Source organism: Panulirus ornatus, chromosome 7 (genome assembly GCF_036320965.1).
Source record: "Panulirus ornatus isolate Po-2019 chromosome 7, ASM3632096v1, whole genome shotgun sequence".
Lineage (NCBI taxonomy): Eukaryota > Metazoa > Arthropoda > Malacostraca > Decapoda > Palinuridae > Panulirus > Panulirus ornatus.
Window position 1 is genome coordinate 45,739,594 of NC_092230.1, and position 15,155 is coordinate 45,754,748.

General features: G+C 48.6%; 1 protein-coding gene across 15 annotated transcripts in view; it reads left to right on the top strand.

Moving 5' to 3' along the window:
• Positions 1-15,155, top strand: part of LOC139749597 (transducin-like enhancer protein 4) — a 169,403-nt gene that overhangs the window by 18,651 nt on the left and 135,597 nt on the right. The window lies entirely within an intron of this gene.

The window sequence follows — 15,155 nt, forward strand, 5'->3', positions numbered from 1 at the left end:
GAGGGAGGAAGGTAGGGGAGGAGGGAGGGAGGGAGGGGAGGAGGGAGGGAGGAAGGTAGGGGAGGAGGGAGGGAAGGAGGGAGGGAGGGAGGTAGGGGAGGAGGGAGGGAGTTCTAAGACGCGTAGGGACGATGGTGTGAACCCGCTAAAGCGTTCTCAGGGGACCAGTTAAGCTTACTGCCATCTGATCAAGCTGGATGTAAGCTTACTACCATCAGATCAAGCTGCATGTGTGTACTACCTGGCTGGTAGGTTATCATGTGTGTGTGTGTGTGTGTGTGTGTGTGTGTCGTCATGCACTCGGCCTCTCTTCATGACAAGCTCACCAGCTTAGAAAAGCTTGAGCTTGCGCGTATGATGACCACACCACCACCCCCTCTCCTCCTCCTCCACCACCCCACTTCACCCCACCCCACACCACCTACTTATTCTCCCGCCCCCGCTCCCCCCCATCCACTTACTCTCTCCCCCTACTCTCCCCCATCCACTTACTCTCTCCCTCCTCCCACTTCCACCATCCACTTACTCTCTCCATCCTCCCACTTCCACTTACTCTCTCCCTCCTCCCGCTTCCCCCATCCACTTACTCTCTCTCCCCGTACTCTCCCCCCCAGCCACTTACCCTCCCCCCGCCCCCCCCCACAGGGAGGCGAGCCATTACTGTGAAGTCTGATTTACGTTGTGGCTGACATATCCGCCTACCCCCCCCACCCCCCGGGGGGGGGCAACGCTAGTTGTACCGCGATTATCACAGTCGTTAATTGATGGTTTCCGGGAGACGTTGGCGTGGAATCGCCTGTTTGCGCAGTGCGGACGCGCACCTCCACGCTCGTTTGTGTCTCACGAGGGGGGAGGGGGGGGGAGGGAGAGGGGGAAATGGGGGGGAGAGAGAGAGAGAGAGCTTTCCAACCTTGTGGCCCCCCCGTCTCTTAACCTGGCTTATATACGAGTATGAACCATGTCTTTACTCGCATGTATATGACACACACACACACACACACACACACACACACACACACACACACACACAGGGACGGAGGGACGATGTTAAGAAGAAAGTTGCCTCACGCCTGGGTCTCGGGTACAGCTGTATGAATACAGTGCTGTAATGTGTGTGTGTGTGTGTGTGTGGCTCCCTGCTGTACCCAGGTGTTAGGTGGAGGGGGTGTGGAGGAAGGGCACCCTGGAGAGAGAGAGAGAGAGAGAGAGAGAGAGAGAGAGAGAGAGAGAGAGAGAGAGAGAGAGAGAGAGAGTTTTCTCCCCCTCCCTCCTCAGTCGGGGTTCTTAATGCTGTTCTCTCGTAGGGACGTCCACCCACCACTTAAATCATTAATGACTCCTATTATCATGTCTGGTAATGGTACACCTCTTGTTACGGGACCCGCCCCCCCCTCTCCCCCCCTCCCCGACCCCCTCACCCCCAGCTTACTGATGGCACACTAAGCTGTTCATGGTGGGCGGCGGACACAAGCTGCTATTACTACTGCCTTTGCTTTAGTAAGCGTTGGGGGGGGGGGGGTAGTCGAGCGTGGGTGTGGGGGGAGGGGGTAATAGCGATGGAGAAAACGGGAGGCGAGTTGTGCGTTGTTGTCACACAGGCATGACGTCATGTAGACATATTTTTGAGGGATAGATGGAGTATTCTGAAGCTAAGTATATATCTCCTGCGTGTTACACAAGGCGAGGGAGGTAAGGCCAGGAGCTGTGGTGGTAGGGGGAGAGGAAGGGGGAGGTGTGGTGGTCGGGGAGAAGGAGGGGTGAGCTGTGGTGGTAGGGAGAGAGGAAGGGGGAGGTGTTGTGGTAAGGGGAGAGGAAGGGGGAGGTGTTGTGGTAAGGGGAGAGGGAGGGGGAGGTGTTGTGGTAGGGGGAGAGGGAGGGGAGGTGTTGTGGTAAGGGGAGAGGGAGGGGGAGGTGTGGTGGTAGGGGGAGAGGAAGGGGAGGTGGTGTGGTAAGGGGAGAGGTAGGGTGAGGTTGTTGTGGTAGGGGGAGAGGGAGGGGGAGGTGTTGTGGTAGGGGGAGAGGAAGGGGAGGTGGTTGTGGTAGGGGGAGAGGGAGGGGGAGTGTTGTGGTAGGGGGAGAGGGAGGGGGAGGTTGTGGTGGTAGGGGGAGAGGAAGGGGGAGGTGTGGTGGTAGGGGAGAGGGAGGGGGAGGTGTGGTGGTAGGGAGAGAGGAAGGGGGAGGTGTTGTGGTAGGGGGAGAGGGAGGGGGAGGTGTTGTGGTAGGGGAGAGGGAGGGGGAGGTGTTGTGGTAGGGGGAGAGGGAGGGGGAGGTGTTGTGGTAGGGGGAGAGGAAGGGGGAGGTGTTGTGGTAGGGGGAGAGGAAGGGGGAAGTGTTGTGGTAGGGGGAGAGGGAGGGGAGGTGTTGTGGTAGGGGGAGAGGAAGGGGGAGGTGTGTGGTAGGTGGGAGAGGGAGGGGGAGGTGTTGTGGTAGGGGGAGAGGGAGGGGGAGGTGTTGTGGTAGGGGGAGAGGGAGGGGGAGGTGTTTTGGTAGGGGGGGGAGGGGATGGGAGGTGTTTGTGGTGGGGGAGAGGAAGGGGGGAAGTGTTGTGGTAGGGGGAGAGGGGGGGGGAGGTGTTTTGGGGTAGGGGGGGAGGAGGGGGAGGTGTTGTGGTAGGGGGAAGAGGGAGGGGGAGGTGTGGTGGTAGGGGGAGAGGGAGGGGGAGTTGCAAATTTACAACCCCTCCTCATCTTTCACCTCACTTAAGGAACACAAGACAGAGCTAAGGGAGGAGTGGTCAGCTTGTGTTCCTGATGTTGTCACATTAAGGCGAGAAGTATATATATATATATATATATATATATATATTTTATATATATATATATATATATATATATATATGAATGCAAGTCACCACTGCAAAGAGAAAATAAAACGGTGAGTACTTTCATTTATTACATCCTCTGTCTGAGGATGTATAAATGAATACTCACTGTTTTATTTTCTCTTTCCAGTGGTGACTGTTGCATATATCTCTTCACGGTGAAGTGAAAGTTCTGCATATATATATATATATATATATATATATATATATATATATATATATATATATATATATATATATATATATATATATGCATAAAACCACAAGGGAAATGAAACACGATAAATTCCCAAGTGCACTTTCGTGTAATGATCATATCATCAGGGGAGATACAAGAATGAGATAGAAGACGTAGAACAGCCAGATGATGTACAAGGAAGAGACGTAGCTAAGACGCCATTAGTAAACAAGTTTGTTTACTAATGGCGTCTTAGCTACGTCTCTTCCTTGTATATCAACTAACTGTTCTATCTCTTATTCTTGTCTCTCTGACGATATGATTATTACACGAAAGTGCACTTGGGAACTTATCGTGTTTTCAATTCCCTTGTGGTTATATATATATATATATATATATATATATATATATATATATATATATATATATATATATATATATATATATATATATATACAATATATATATATATATATATACAACTTCTCACTTTACATTTGAAGTCAATAGAGGTTGAAGTTAAGCGTTTAGCGGGACGAGCTCACAACGGTGGCAACACTCACCTTGGGCTGTCATCTGCAGTATTGCCACATCACGGGCGCGTCAGCTTCGGGTAAATAGAGGCCAAATTACAGCCAGGTGTGTGCAGCCTTGTGAAGACAGGTGCGTCTGGTAGCACTGCTGGGTCGGCCAGGCGGTGAGGGAGGGAGGTTGCCCAATGGTGTTATGTGGACTGTGGATCACACGGTTGAATCTTCCATTGTCTCCCTGTGTGGTATTGTCTGGCATCGTGTACGAGGCGTGTGTGTGTGTGTGTGTGTGTGTGTGTGTGTGTGTGTGTGTGTTTCCAGGTATGTTTCTGATGCCTTCCTTTGTGTTGGTGATGTTTGCTCTCTCTCTCTCTCTCTCTCTCTCTCTCTCTCTCTCTCTCTCTCTCTCTCTCTCTCTCTCTCTCTAATCAGCTGCTCATCATGGCTGGTGTACTGGGCTCGGCTCAGCTCACGGCGTTATTCACCTGAGACCTCTCAACAGCCCCTTATCTCTCCCATCTCAAGCCCTCAGGGCCCGAGCAGGGGTGGCGGTGGGCGGGGTATAAGACACCTTCTAGGACCTCCCGCCCCTGTGGAGATGGTGGAGTGGTTGGTGGTAGGTGGAGTGGATGGTGGTGGTGGAGGGTAGTAGGTGGAGTAGGGTGGATATTGGTGGTGTGAGATGGAGTAGTGGAGTGGAAAGTGGTAGATGGAATAGTGGAGTGGCTTGTGGTGGAGTAGGATGTGTGGAATTGTGGAGTGTGGAGTGCTGTATAGTGGAGGAGTAGGACAGCTCAGGGGTGGATGGGTGAAATTCTCCAGTGTGGTATCGGCCATTAGACTGGGTGGAGTTCTACAGTGGTACATACCAGTGGAGGTTCGAACAGTTCTGTGTTTCGACACATACACACTCGAGCTGCTTCAGGTTTGGTGGTTCACTTTGGTAGATTCATTTTTCCCCAGCACGAATGTGGTACAGGAAGTGTAAGGTCCACCTGATGCAGTGAACACTCCCCCCTCCCCTTTGTTCACGACGGCACGACCCTTGAACACGACGGCACGACCCTTCGACACGACGGTACGACCCTTGAACACGACGGTACGACCCTTGAACACGACGGTACGACCCTTGAACACGACGGTACGACCTTTGAACACGACGGTACGACCCATGAGCACGACGGTATGACCCTTCGATCTCATGGCCTTGTCTTTGACTAGACTGTTAGGAGGGTCGCTGAGGTCAAAGGCCAGGCCATCATACCACAACTTTACAGCACTGTGCTTCTGGTCGTACCTTCGCCAATTAAGTACCGTGCATCGTCTTCTAAGGCCGTCTCTTCGTACCGAAGGGCCGTGCCCTTGTGCTCAAGTGGCGTGGCTTCGTTGTCATGGCTCGCACCGTTGTGTACAAAGCCATCATGCCTCGTGAGCCAGCCAGCCAGTAGCAGCAGCTGATGAATGTGCACAACATGGATAAATAGTTCCTTCATCTTCAACACACAACCATAAACCATACACCCCCTCGCTGGCTGGAGACCCAAGCTACAGCTTTGACTCCGGTAAACTCAGGTATTAGGGACCATTTGGAGTGTCGAATGATATATCATTTTTTTAGCCGTCGACAAACAAGTGTTGTGGAAGATGGCGCTGAGTAGAATGTCTCTCTTTGGGGTTGGCCAAGAGTTGAGGTGTTACACGGTTGAAATTTCAGTCTTAAAAGCCACGATTTTTCTAGTTATTGTAGAGCAAGGAGTCTTAACCTGTGGCCCAACAAGTCAACCAGCAAATAGATAGACAGGTAGAGAACAACAAGTCAACCAGCAAATAGATAGACAGGTAGAGAACAACAAGTCAACCAGGAAATAGATAGACAGGTAGAGAACAACAAGTCAACCAGGAAATAGATAGACAGGTAGAGAAACTTTGGCATCAGTGTCACCACTAGTAAGTGTGTAGATAATATTATTTGTTACTGATTAGTGGTTTCAGATCCGATATCATACGAGATATATTCTGGAGGTGGTCCACGGAGGCAGCGGGTGTGTGTAAAGTGGTTCGTAGACATAAGAGGGTTAAGATAACCTCCTCCTCTTCTGCCATAGTGGTTAATGATAACGACAGAAGGAAACTCATGCTCAAGGTGGGGATATCTTGTGTGGTTATCTTGCGTAACGAACTCTTAAGGAAGTGTGTGTGTGTGTGTGTGTGTGTGTGTGTGTGTGTGTGTGTGTGTGTGTGTGTTAGGTGGACGTAGTTAAGATACCGTCTATATTTAGGTGGACATAGTGAAGATGTCATACATATCCACGCCTGAATGTGTCCCATTTATAGACTCTGTCCACACATGACACCAAGAAAATGCTAGATTCTTACGGGGTTTGGGTGTGTGTGTTGCACGGAAGGGACCCTGTGTATAGCTTCACAGTTTCGAACTCTTTATTTATCTAAAGGCACATAGACGAAGCATTTCACCGGTAGGTTGGTGAAGGGTACATGGCTAAGGGGTAGGTGGAGGCCAGCGGGGTACAGATGAATTACAAGTTATTTAGAATATATATATATATGATAGATGTGTATTGATATGTAGACGGGCCACATATTTTCTACCTTGTGAGACCCACTGATACATATGGAAATACACCAAAGAGATCTTGTTCTTATACGACCCACATTACCTGCCTGGGTTCTAGTAGACGTGTAGGATGTGGGGAAATAGGAATATTTCTCGTGGAGATCTTTCTCGTGTTATGGAACTTTGACATGTTAAGAAATGGTCATGAGAAACGTTGTGTTGTGTTGTGTGGAGAGTTGGTTATATTAGTCGTGCAGAGGTGACGCATGCGCGCTGGTGTGGCGCTCGGTGTTCAACGTGTTGACTGTGACCTTTCATTATCCGGGGGTGGTTGAAGGAGGGGGGGGGGTGGAAACTTGTGCCCTATCCTAAGGGTACTTAAGGGTCAGTGTTGTTAACCTTGTCCCTCTGAATCACGAGGGAAAGACGGGACTGTAAGCCTTGCGTCGTCGTAGGAAAAGGTCGAAAATGTACACATTATATGATAAAAAGACGAAAGTGGTTGAGGGAGTCTATCCCTCGCCTTTTGAACTGGAAAATCGCCTTCTCTTTTTTTTCCAGGATTCTGGAAGGTCGTTGATCAGGGAAGTCTAAGGGTGTGTGGTGGGGGGGGGGGAGGGAGGAGGGGGGTACAGATCCAGCCTCACGCCCCCACCAGGGGTGAAGGCAGGGTGGGGGGCGGGGGGGGGCGGAGGAGCGTCTTATCACTGTTGCCTTCAGCATAACTCACTGCAAATTACGGATTGTAGTGAAGGGGGCGTGGATTACCCCAGCAGTGTGTGTGTGTGTGTGTGTGTGTGTGTGTGTGTGTGTGTGTGTGTGTGTGTGTGTGTGTGTGTGTGTGTGTGTGTGTGTGTGTGTGTGTGTGCTCCTCCTCCTCCTCCTCCTTGCCCCACCCCAGGCCGTGTCATTACCCCCCCAGCATCCCATACCATTATCTCCCGCGCCCCTTACACCCTCCGCTGTCATTATTGGTGTTATTACCTCCATTAATTACGGCCTGTGGGGGCTGCCGCCCTCCTGACCCCTCCCTCTACCCTTCCTGGCTCCCTCTACCCTCCCTGGCTCCCTCTAGCCTCCCTGGGTTCCCTCCCTGGGTTCCCTCCCTGGGCTCCCTCCCTCTTGGGGCGTCACATTAACATCTGGGAATGACGGGGTTCGACCAACCAGGCCCCTCCCCCCTCCTACTGCCTGAGGAAGCCATTGTCACCCAGTGACGCTGAGGTGGCGTGACGCGGCGTGACGCTGAGGTGGGGTGACGCGGTGTGACGCTGAGGTGGGGTGACGCGGTGTGACGCTGAGGTGGGATGACGCGGTGTGACGCTGAGGTGGCGTGACGCGGTGTGACGCTGGGATTCTGTGTAAGCGATGCCATATATATAGATTGCCTTACCTTACGATGGTTTGGGAGGTCTTCTACCCCCACCAGCTGAGGTTTGGGAGGTCTTCTACCCCCACCAGCTGAGGTCTGGGACCTTACCCTACCTTACGATGGTTTGGGAGGTCTTCTACCCTCACCAGCTGAGGTCTGGGACCTTACCCTACCTTACGATGGTTTGGGAGGTCTTCTACCCCCACCAGCTGAGGTCTGGGACCTTACCCTACCTTACGATGGTTTGGGAGGTCTTCTACCCTCACCAGCTGAGGTCTGGGACCTTACCTTACCTTACGATGGTTTGGGAGGTCTTCTACCCCCACCAGCTGAGGTCTGGGACCTTACCTTACCTTACGATGGTTTGGGAGGTCTTCTACCCTCACCAGCTGAGGTCTGGGACCTTACCTTACCTTACGATGGTTTGGGAGGTCTTCTACCCCCACCAGCTGAGGTCTGGGACCTTACCCTACCTTACGATGGTTTGGGAGGTCTTCTACCCCCACCAGCTGAGGTCTGGGACTTTACCTTACCTTACGATGGTTTGGGAGGTCTTCTACCCCCACCAACTGAGGTTTGGGAGGTCTTCTACCCCCACCAGCTGAGGTTTGGGAGGTCTTCTACCCCCACCAGCTGAGGTTTGGGAGGTCTTCTACCCCCACCAGCTGTGAGGGCTGGGACCAGGCCAACTCGCCCAGCTCCCTGGTTTCCCAAGCGTCCATCATTAACGCGTGGCTTAATAGTGGAGCGAGCAAGGTTGTAATAAGCGTGTGGTCATTATGTAGAACGAGCGAGGTGGTGATTACCCAGTCGTGGCCGGCCTCGCACACACTTTACTAACGTCAGAAATATTCTCTAGTGGCCAAGGATGTGACCTCAACATCCTCTGATTCACGTCGACTATGGCCTCTTGTTATTGTTGTTATTGTTGTTGTTGCTGTTGCAACACATTTTGTCTTTTTTTTTTTTCCATGTAAAATGCGTCACATTAGTTCCGTGTTTCCCCTCTCCCCCCTGCCCACCGCCCAATCATTTCCTGTGTGGTTACCACACGATAGATATTGCCTGCCTCCGTGTGGTTACCATACGATAGATATTGCCTGCCTCCGTGTGGTTATCCCACGATAGATATTGCCTGCCTCCGTGTGGCGCATGTGGCCAAGACGTGACACACTCTCCGGCAGAATAAGGGTGCTACACCATCTCGTTTGTGGATTGGTTGGATAATTGATTAGGTGACACACACACACACACACACACACATATATATATATATATATATATATATATATATATATATATATATATATATATATTTTTTTTTTTTTTTTTTTTTTTTTTTTTTTTTTTTTTTATACTTTGTCGCTGTCTCCCGCGTCTGCGAGGTAGCGCAAGGAAACAGACAAAAGAAATGGCCCAACCCCCCCCCCCCCATACACATGTACATACACATGTCCACACACGTGTATACATACCTACACAGCTTTCCATGGTCCACCCCAGACGCCTCACATGCCTTGATTCACTCCACTGACAGCACGTCAACCCCTGTATACCACATCGCTCCAATTCACTCTATTCCTTGCCCTCCTTACACCCTCCTGCATGTTCAGGCCCCGATCACACAAAATCTTTTTCACTCCATCTTTCCACCTCCAATTTGGTCTCCCTCTTCTCCTCGTTCCCTCCACCTCCGACACATATATCCTCTTGGTCAATCTTTCCTCACTCATTCTCTCCATGTGCCCAAACCATTTCAAAACACCCTCTTCTGCTCTCTCAACCACGCTCTTTTTATTTCCACACATCTCTCTTACCCTTACGTTACTTACTCGATCAAACCACCTCACACCACACATTGTCCTCAAACATCTCATTTCCAGCACATCCATCCTCCTGCGCACAACTCTATCCATAGCCCACGCCTCGCAACCATACAACATTGTTGGAACCACTATTCCTTCAAACATACCCATTTTTGCTTTCCGAGATAATGTTCTCGACTTCCACACATTTTTCAAGGCTCCCAAAATTTTCGCCCCCTCCCCCACCCTATGATCCACTTCCGCTTCCATGGTTCCATCCGCTGCCAGATCCACTCCCAGATATCTAAAACACTTCACTTCCTCCAGTTTTTCTCCATTCAAACTCACCTCCCAATTGACTTGACCCTCAACCCTACTGTACCTAATAACCTTGCTCTTATTCACATTTACTCTTAACTTTCTTCTTCCACACACTTTACCAAACTCAGTCACCAGCTTCTGCAGTTTCTCACATGAATCAGCCACCAGCGCTGTATCATCAGCGAACAACAACTGACTCACTTCCCAGGCTCTCTCATCCCCAACAGACTTCATACTTGCCCCTCTTTCCAGGACTCTTGCATTCACCTCCCTAACAACCCCATCCATAAACAAATTAAACAACCATGGAGACATCACACACCCCTGCCGCAAACCTACATATATATATATATATATATATATATATATATATATATATATATATATATATATATATATTTTTTTTTTTTTTTTCATACTATTCGCCATTTCCCGCGATAGCAAGGTAGCGTTAAGAACAGAGGACTGGGCCTTTGAGGGAATATCCTCACCTGGCCCTCTTCTCTGTTCCTTCTTTTGGAAAATTAAAAAAGAAAGAAAAAAAAAACAAAAGGGGAGGATTTCCAGCCACCCGCTCCCTTCCCTTTTAGTCGCCTTCTACGACACGCAGGGAAAACGTGGGAAGTATTCTTAATCCCCTATCCCCAGGGATAATATATATATATATATATATATATATATATATATATATATATATATATATATATATATATATATATAAACCTGGCCCTGCCAGGGGCACCATACTTACAAGCACACACTTCAGGCTCTGAGCATATGATGGTTATCTTAAAATTAGTCAATTCCTCGTGGAAACAGTAATCAAGGTAATAGAGCAATAGGATTATCACATGTGGACTGGGTCATTTAGAGGGAATTATACTCTGTGGCGCAACGTAAATCGAGGATGAGCCGTTGTAACTTTTTTTTTTTTTTCCTCTCCTTGAACCGCTATGCTTTGGAACTCTTCTATACAACCCACACTCATGTCTTTCCTTAACAACAGAAGATAATATATATATATATATATATATATATATATATATATATATATATATATATATATATATATATATATATATATATATATTATAGAATTCCACTAATAGTAGAATGGAATCATGTCTTCCAATACTAGGAGGAGCCAAGCAGCTCGCCTTGTGGTCATGGACGAACAGAAATTCGTTTTCTCAGTTAGTGTTTTGCGCCTGGCATTCTGAAGGGATGACTGCACGTGTTGATAGCCAGAAACACGTAAAGGTCATGGTATCATCACCTTACACTGGAAAGTGGCCTTATTTGTACACCGGTGAAGTGTTCCGTGTTGCAGACCCTCGTTTTCTATGCGAGGTTATGACATTCTATTTTTTTTTCGGTATTATTTGTAACTTTTTGTCATGCAGAGTGGCTTTGGTGTTTCTCTTTTGTTTTGAGATATATAGAGCGTCAGTGTGTGTGTGTGTGTGTGTATGTGTATGTGTGTGTGTGTGGTATATGCACGTGAATGAAACAAGGGATAAAGTGTGTTTTTATCATTTCATTTAAGCTTCTTATTGATATCTTTGATGTAATTCAAGATATAATTTAGATTACTTGAATTATATATTTTTGTTGTTCTTGGTTCTTCATATGTTGTTTGTGGGATATATCTACGTGTCTTATATGATTACTTTTTTACTGTTGAAATGATAGATAAGGTTTTAAGTGGAATATATATATATATATATATATATATATATATATATATATATATATATATATATATATATATATATATATATATAAACTTGATCTTTGCGTTGGTTAAACATGGTTTGGAATGGGAATATGAAGGAAGGTTCGGCTAAACACTGGTGAACATGAGGGATCTTGATAAGCTTATAGATCATGACTTATGAACAATTTGAACATGACTAGGGTGAACATGTACACTGGCGAGTGAACACCGAACAAGATCATCTTCAAAATGAACATTTCTAACATGTTCTCTCGCGCAGGAGGATACGTGAATGTGGCCCGTGAACATGATGTGGGAAGATGAACATATTGAACATAGTGTAATCATAAACACATCCAACAGATTACCTTAGGAAATAAATCATTTTGAAAACGAAAATTCCAACTAACTCACATGAGCCACGTTACAGAATATGACGTGAACATGAAGCTACTGAAAATGAACACAGGAAATAAGTATCTGTTCATTTAATCATTGTCCCCTTGACATGAACATGACGAGAGTGGATTGTGACTGTCACGAATATGAACACACATGACCACGAACGACCATGGCGATACGAAATGTGACTCACGAATATGACGTGAAAATGAACGTCACAAAACATAAAAGGTTTTGAACATGAGCCAGGCGGACTTAGAGAAACAAAATGATAAAGACAGACCTTAAACAGAAAACCTGTTGGGGGGGGAGAGAAGAACACACGCCAGAACATGAACACCCTCGTGAACACGGAGAGAGAGAGAGAGAGAGAGAGAGAGAGAGAGAGAGAGAGAGAGAGAGAGAGAGAGAGAGAACATGCGCCATGAACATTTATTTCCCAGGGGCTAACTGGTTAAGAAGGAGAGGGGGGGTGGAGACGATTGGGAGGGTGGGTGGGTGGGTGGGTTAGGGAAGAGGAGAATCGAACCGGTGCCTGGCGCCCTGGCTAGCCAGTGTGGAAGCGGTATTACTACCTGGCCCCTCGAGAGCCGCCCCCCCCCCCCCCCCCCCCCGCCCCCCCATCATTACAGAGAATACTCCGGCCACTTTCCTTGATAATGGTTGTAATCTTAGGGGGAGGGGGGGGTGGGGGAGAGGGGGAGGAGGGGGGTGGGGAGAGGGGGAGGAGGGGGGTGGGGGAGAGGGAGAGGGAGGGGGTGTGTGTGTTGCGTGAGTTCTGTCCTTGTCGTAATAATGACATAATAACTGGTCGGTGAGTGGGGCTGTTTGAAAGGGGGTGGGGAGGGGGAGGAGGGGTGGTAGTTGGTGATGATGATGTGAGAGTTAGAAGGGCATGGTAGTGTTGTTCCACTACAACCCCACAACCCACAACCCCACAACCTCCCCCCCCCCCCCTACCCCCCACCCCTTTCTTTACGCTACTGCGTTAAGCCATCATGATAATTACCTCTCTCTCTCTCTCTCTCTCTCTCTCTCTCTCTCTCTCTCTCTCTCTCTCTCTCTCTCTCTCTCTCTCTCTCTCTCTCTCCCGTGTGTGTACCGTTATGAAGACCATTATTGATATCATTGCGCGAGCGTTGGTTTGAGTGAGGTCGGGTGATGACAGTGTTGTGGCCGACGTGAAGTGCCATATTGAATGTAATGAGAAGGTGGAGGTGACCCTTAGTGGTGGGGAAGGTTGGAGGGTGGGGGCTAGGGCGGGTTGAAAAGACCGACCCCCCCCCCCATTTTTTTTTTTCCACTTGTCCTTTGCCTGCTGTGTGTACCTGCTGGCCCTCTGCTTGCATGTACCTGCTGCTTCTGCTGCTTCCTCCTCCTCTTCCTCCTCCTCCTTCTCCTCCTCCTCCTCCTCTTCCTCCTCCTCCTTCTCCTCCTCCTCCTCCTCCGTGAGGGATTTCAGTAAATCCCCCCCAGCCCCCCCGGGCCCCCCAGCCCCCCCCCCCCTCAGCCACTGGATGGGGGGCTGAGTGGTGTGCGCTTCCAGCGAGGTGATGCACATAATGAGCCGGCCCCTCATTACGTCGACCTAATGAGGGTGAGAGGGTAGTTGGGTTGTTAGGGGTGAGAGAGAGGGGGGGGGGTGGTTACGGTGTTAAGGGATGATGGTGACCCCCCCCCCCCCATTGGCGATAGTCAATGGAGAAAGTGACTGGGATTAATGTGGATTTTTTTTTTTATATATAATGGTGGGTGATTTCTCCATGCTCACAGAACCTGCAACCACATGTTCTCGGTGGTGGGTGGACGAGACGTGGGTCAGTGGACGGCAATTACGAGACCTGGCCTACCTGGTCTCGCGAGACGATCTCTTCCTCCACACGTTATATCTGGGTGTGGAACACTGCGTCGGAGTGGAGAGTTAATAGGACCGTTCGAGAACAGAACAAGAGAACAGTGGTTGTGGAGGAGACAAAGAATAAGAGAACAGTCACAGTGAAGGACACAGAACAAGAGAACAGTCACAGTGAAGGACAGAGAACAAGAGAACAGTCACAGTGAAGGACAGAGAACAAGAGAACAGTCACAGTGAAGGAGACAGAACAAGAGAACAGTAGTGATGAAGGAGACAGAGAACAATAGAACAAGAATTATGATGAAGTATAACAGTCAACATGAGTTACGATGCTAAAACTAAATCGTTACAGAACCTCGGTATTGTAGAACAACCACCCATGAACATAACGATCATCGTAGGGTTATAACGAAACGCATGATGATGAACAGAATGTGTTAAGACATCAGTGGTTACGGACGATCGTAGCCTTGAACGATATTTGTTGTCTAGATCTGTATAGATAAAACATTAGAGCGAGAGTTTGGGTGAAGGGGGGACATGGGAGTGAAAGAGAGGGGGGTGTAGGTGGAGGCCAGTATGACAATAATGTTTTTCTGAAGCCAGTTTACGAACTGTTATGATGAAGATGAGATTAAAAAGAATGATGGTAGTGGACGCGTTATTAGATAATGATAAAAAGGAGATAGAGAAGTAATACTGACAACACTGGAGACTTAGATGTTTGTAAGAAGTGGACACGGTCTATCTCTCTCTCTCTCTCTCTCTCTCTCTCTCTCTCTCTCTCTCTCTCTCTCTCTCCCCCCCCCCCATGGGCCGTAGCGATAGCGATGGGCCGATACTGCTGCGTAGACCTGACGTGACCCCGATAAGGCCCGAGTGCCGATAACAGCTCTGAAGAGTGTGTAGTGCCGATAACAGGTAAGAGTGTAGTGCCGATACCAGGTAAGGGTAGGGCGCCAGTTCCTTTTTCGTTCCACGCTGATAACCGTTAGCAAAGACCACGTGACCGACGGTGGACCACGTGGTCAGATAACGGAAGACCCGATGGTCCATAGTGAGGTGATCTGCGGCGGGCAGGTCCTCTGTGGGTGGTGACCTGTGGTTAACCACCTCAGTAACTGGTGATTTAGTCTCGTCCCCCCCCCCCCCCTCCTGTTAGGAGGGGGTGGTTCGTAAGGGGGGAGGGGGGGGGGTTGGGGGACAACTCAAACCCTAAGAGTCTGTAGTGTTTGCATCGAATCTGTAATGGTTTACATGTAGGATTATGTATTTGGTGTGTGTATGGGTTATGTATTTTGTCAAGGGCGTAGGCACATATGTATGTATTTATGTACGTACGTGTGTGTTCTTGTGTGAAGGAAGGGGTGTACATGGTAGAGATCTCCTGTCATGTGTGTGTATGTCAACCCGATGAGGTAAACCCATACAGGTCATGTGGTTTACCTGTAAACTCTGCTGGCATGGGGTTTCAATATCAATATTAATTTAACTTTTTTGTTGTTCTCGAGATGAAAGAAATTATAGATATTCAGTTCTTCAGCATTACTTGTCATTTATAAAGTAAGGCATTACTACT